The following is a 5162-nucleotide window of genomic DNA, read 5'->3' on the forward strand; positions in this document are numbered from 1 at the left end:
TTTGCCAGTGTTGGGGCTTCAAATTCTGGCACTGGGAGCAGGCCTGACCTTGTAGTCTTCAAGGATGGTGAGCTGCCCCCTCCTTCACAGCGCAACAGAGTTACTCAGACCTGAATTCAAAACCCAGCTCTGGCAGTAAAATGGCGCAAATTCTGAGCGAGGGTGCTTCATTCATATTTTTTTAATTTTTAATTTTTTTCCATACCCAGGGCTTGAACTCAAGTTTTGGCAATTCTGTCTCAGCTCTGATCATCCTAGGATGCAGCCTCTGGATCCACAGCCCATCCTTGGATCCTAGGACCCCAGGGCTTGCAGGAAAAAAACAAACAAACAAAAAAAATGGACATGAGAAGAAAAAAGTGGCAGGAAGTTCCACCTGATGCTTTTTTGTTTATTTTCCTTTGCATGGTGACCTTGCTGGGTCTGAACCTGGTGGCCTGCAGATTGAAGGTGACTTGGCATGGCTGAAGGCCTGCTGGATATCAGAGGAGCCCCAGGCTGACCAGGCAACAGACACCCCAATTTCAAATCCTGGACAGCCCCCCTACATTGAGGGAATGGCGGGAGATCCTGAAATACTTGTTTCCGGACCTAGGAAGAGTCATGGAATGTGATTGAATGAGTAGTTCCTGCAGGATGCGAGTAGGAAATGGTAGGCAAGACTCATGGGGTATTGATTATTGTTCATGAAGAGTTGATGAAGCATGAACATAATCATCACAGTCATGAAATAGACGCATAGTGGAAGATCCAACCATTGGTAGTCACAGGGTAGATTGGATTTCATCACAGTTCGCCATCTTTCCTACTCTGTACAAATATGTACTTATTTGCATAATATCTTGAGCTTATAAATGGATGACTATTGTGCTCCCCAGGACCTCCACCCTGGGGCAGGCCTAGCTCCTTAGTGGCTCACAGGCTGGTGTGCTTACGTGGACCCAAACACCTATTGGGCCTACTAGGCCCTAATTTCTGATCCTTGCAGTGCCAAAAGATTCATCCTAATGTGACAAGCCAGTGTTTACACCTATTTTCTTTTCTTGTGGGAGTCCTTGGTCTCAGCTAGGATGGAGACTGCATGGGCCACCTTGTAGCCATAGGAATAGGTTGTCATCGATGTCAGCCCAGTTATACCTGTCATCATATACTCAAGAACATACTCAATACATCCATGCATAGCACACAAAATAGAGAGAATAACTACACTCATTGCATGAGGCAGTCCACACATGGATATGAATAGACATCCCATGTTTCAATGATGCATTGACGATTATTGTGGCCTCCCTAGGGCTAGATCTCAGTTCCTGGGAAAGGCCCAGCTCCTTAGTTGTTCACAGGCTGGTGTGCTCACATGGACCCATTGGGCACTTGGGCCTCCTAGACCCCAAGTTCGAATCCCAGCACTGCCAAAAATTCACCATGATGTGAGAAACCAGTCATTGCACCTGTTTGTCTGTACTGTGCAAGTTCTGGGTCTCAGCTAGGATGGAGAATGCATAGGCAACTCTAGACTCATGGGAATAGGTTGTCATTCAGGTCACCACAGTTGTATCTGTCATCCTATACTCAGTAAAATACAGAATATGTCATGAATAAGACACCATGTAAAGACAATGACTACACCGAACCCAATGACTACACTACCCATGTATGGAAATAGAGATCCTCTGTTTTAATTATGAATTGATGACTATTAAGGCCCCCACTGGGGCTCAATCTCAGGTCCCAGGAAGGGCATATCAACTTAGTGGCTCACAGGCTGGTGTGCTCATCTTGACCCATCCACCACTTGGGCCTGTTAGGCCTTGAGTTCAAATCCCAACCCTACCAAAAGATTCATCCTGATGTGAGAAGCCCATTGTTGCCTGTTTTCCTGTGCTGTGAAAGTCCTGGGTCTCAGCTAGGATGGAGAATGCTATATAGGCAACTCTCTACTCATGGAAATCGGTTGGCATCCAGGGCAGCACAGATATCCCTGTTACCAAACTCAATAAAATACACAATACATCCATGAATAAGACTCAAAATAAAAAAAAATCTACAATGAATACAAGATGCATACCACCCCAGTATGGAAGTAGAGATATGTTTGAAAGAGTTGGGCTTGTTATTTTGTCCAGTTCTGGGGCTTCAAATCAGGCCTTGGACCAGATCTGACATTCTAGTCTTCAAGCATGGTGAGCTTCCCCTTCCCCCACATTGCAATGGGGTTACCCAGATTTGAGTTCAAATCCCAGCACTGACAAAAGTTTCATCCTGTTGTCAGAAGCCAGTCGTTGCATCTGTTTTCCTCTCGTGTGGAAGTCCTGGGTCTCAGCTAGGATGGAGAATGAATGTATAGGCAACTCTATAAACATGAGAACAGGTTGCCATCCATGTGAGCACATTATATCTGTCACCATACTCAGTAAAATACACAATACCTCCATGAATTTGACACAAGTTAAGGAGAAGTGCACCGAACGCAAGATGCTGTCTACACAAATATATCAATACAGATCCTGTTTCAATTATGAATTTATGCCTATCCTGGCCCTCCCTAGGGCTCGATGTCAGGTCCTGGGAACGGCCTAGCTCCTCAGTTTCTCACAGGCCAGTGTCCTTCCCTTAACATTTTCACCAATTGGGCCTGCTAGGCTTTGAGTTCAAATCCCAACTCTGCCAAAACATGAATGCTTCTTTCAGAAGCCCATTGTTGCACCTGTTTTCCTGTGCTGTGAAGTCCTGGGTCTCAGGTAGGACACAGTATGCTATATAGGCAACTCTATACTCATTGGAATAGATTGCTATCCATGTCAGCACAGTTATATCTGTCATCATATGCAATAAAATACAAAATGCATCCCTGATTAAGACACAAAATAAAAAGAATAACTACACTGAATGCATGATGCATTCCACACATGTATATCAATAGAGGTCCTATGTTTAAATTATGAATTTATGCCTATACTGGCCCTCCCTGGTGCTCAATGTCAGGTTCTGGGAATAGTCTAGCTCCTCAGTTGCTCACAGGCCAGTGTCCTCACCTTGACCCTTTCGCCAATTGGGCCTGCTAGGTTCTGAATTCAAATTACAACACTACCAAAACATGAATCCTGATGTGAGCAGTATAACAGTTCACTTGCTTTCCTGTCCTGTGAAAGTCCTGGGTCTCATCTAGGATGGACAAGGCACAGGCAACTCTATAGACATGGGAATAGGTTGTCATGCATGTCAGCACCTTTATATCTGTCATCATACTCAATAAAATACAAAATGCATCTCTGACTAAGACACACAATAAAATAAATAACTACACTGAAAGCATGACTCATTCCACACATGTATGTAAATAGAGATCCTATGTGTAAAATAGGTGGGCATATGATTTTTGCCAGTGTTGGGGCTTCAATTCAGGCACTGGGAGCAGGCCTGAACTTGTAGTCTTCAAGGATGGTGATCTTCCCCTTCCCCCACAGTGCAACAGAGTTACCCAGACTTGAGTTCAAATCCGAGCTCTGGCAGTAAAATGGGGCGAATTCAGAGCTAGGGTGCTTCCTTCATAATATTTTTTAACAGACTCAGATCTTGAACTCAAGTCGTGGCAACTCTACTTCAGTTCCAATCATCCTAGGCTGCAGCCTCTGGATCTACAACCCATCATCAGATTCTAGGACCCCAGGGCTTGCAGGAAAAAAAAAAGCCGCTAGGGGAAAAAAAAGTGGCAGGAAGTTCCACCTGGCCCTTTTATGTTCATTTTCCTTTGCATGGTGACCATGCTGGGTCCGAACTCAGCGGCCTGCAGAGTGAAGTTGACCTGGAGTGACTGAAGGTCTGCTGGCTCTCGGGGAAGCCTAAGGGCAATGGGGTATCGGAGACCTCAAGGTCGATTCCAGGTCAGTCCCCCTCCATTGAGGGAATGGTGGAAGATCCTGATATACTCGTTTCCGGCACTTGGAAGGGTCGTTGAATTCTCATCTTTGAATGAGTACTTTCTGCAGGATGCACTTAGGAAATTGCCACGGACCAGCTCTGTCGGGACAACTGAGGACACCAAGTGGAGATAACTGGAATAGGTGGGGAGATGGCAAACAGACAACTCACACACAAGAGGAGTGAGTGCTGAGTGGGATTTATTGCAGAGGATAACAAGCTTTTATAGCAAAAGTCTCCATGAGAAAGGGCAAAAGGTTACACAATCTTGTTGTAAGGCTTCATTCTTGGGTGATTGGTCACCAGCTGGTCACCTGATCTTGTTTTTTGGATGACGAACTATGACGATAGGCACTTGTTTTTGGCTTTACCTCTATTTTTAAGAAATACAATTGGTTTCAATGTTTATCACCTATTAACCATTAACCAGAGCATATGGGCAAGGGCTGAACAGAAAGGCATGAACTCTAGTACTTCATAGTTAGTTTTGTTTAGTTTTGTACTTTATATGTTTCAAATCTTTTTTAAGCAATTTTGCTTCTTTGCCATTCTTTAGAGGGTCCCCAATTTGTGGCCCAAATCATGATATTTAGTATACTTAGTTAAATCTGGCCATATATCAAATTTAAGCTCACAGTGTCTTTTCTGTAACCCGTTCACATAATCGTTTACTCTTCTCCATAGAGGCCTTAACTGGCTCATAAGATCTTTCTTATTCCTTCTTTGATAGTAAGCACCAAAGAGGTCTAGATCTAGCAAGTCTCTCAGTAAATGGAAGAGAGTAATAGGAAGTTCTTTCTCCTAAGTAGTTCTCCCAATGATTGCCATCCTTATCATACACACCTGTAAAAGGCTATGGATCTGGGGGAAGTCTCTGGGGTCCTCTAGATAATGGAGGATCCCATCATTTTCCTTTGATAAGCTATTGCTACCTTCCATCTACCGACTTTTTAGGAATCTTATTTAGCTTTTGGTCTACATATCCCTCTACATCTTTCTTATCCACAGGATATCTATATGAGTCTATTGTATATGCTTCAGGATTAAAGGGAAGTCTCCAACAGCCATACACTCTTTCTGCTCTAGCCCTGCCTACAGCTTCTTGTAAATTTCTTACAATTCCTTCTGCTGAAGTGACATCATGAAACCCCCAATACTTTTATATTTACTTATGACTTGTCTACTAGCCTCCATAAGAGGGGCTTTCAGGGTAGCACTTAACTCTGGTGAGTTAGTCATAT

Source organism: Dipodomys merriami, unplaced genomic scaffold (assembly GCF_024711535.1).
Source record: "Dipodomys merriami isolate MVZ:Mamm:240054 unplaced genomic scaffold, mDipMer1.0.p SCAF_478, whole genome shotgun sequence".
NCBI lineage: Eukaryota > Metazoa > Chordata > Mammalia > Rodentia > Heteromyidae > Dipodomys > Dipodomys merriami.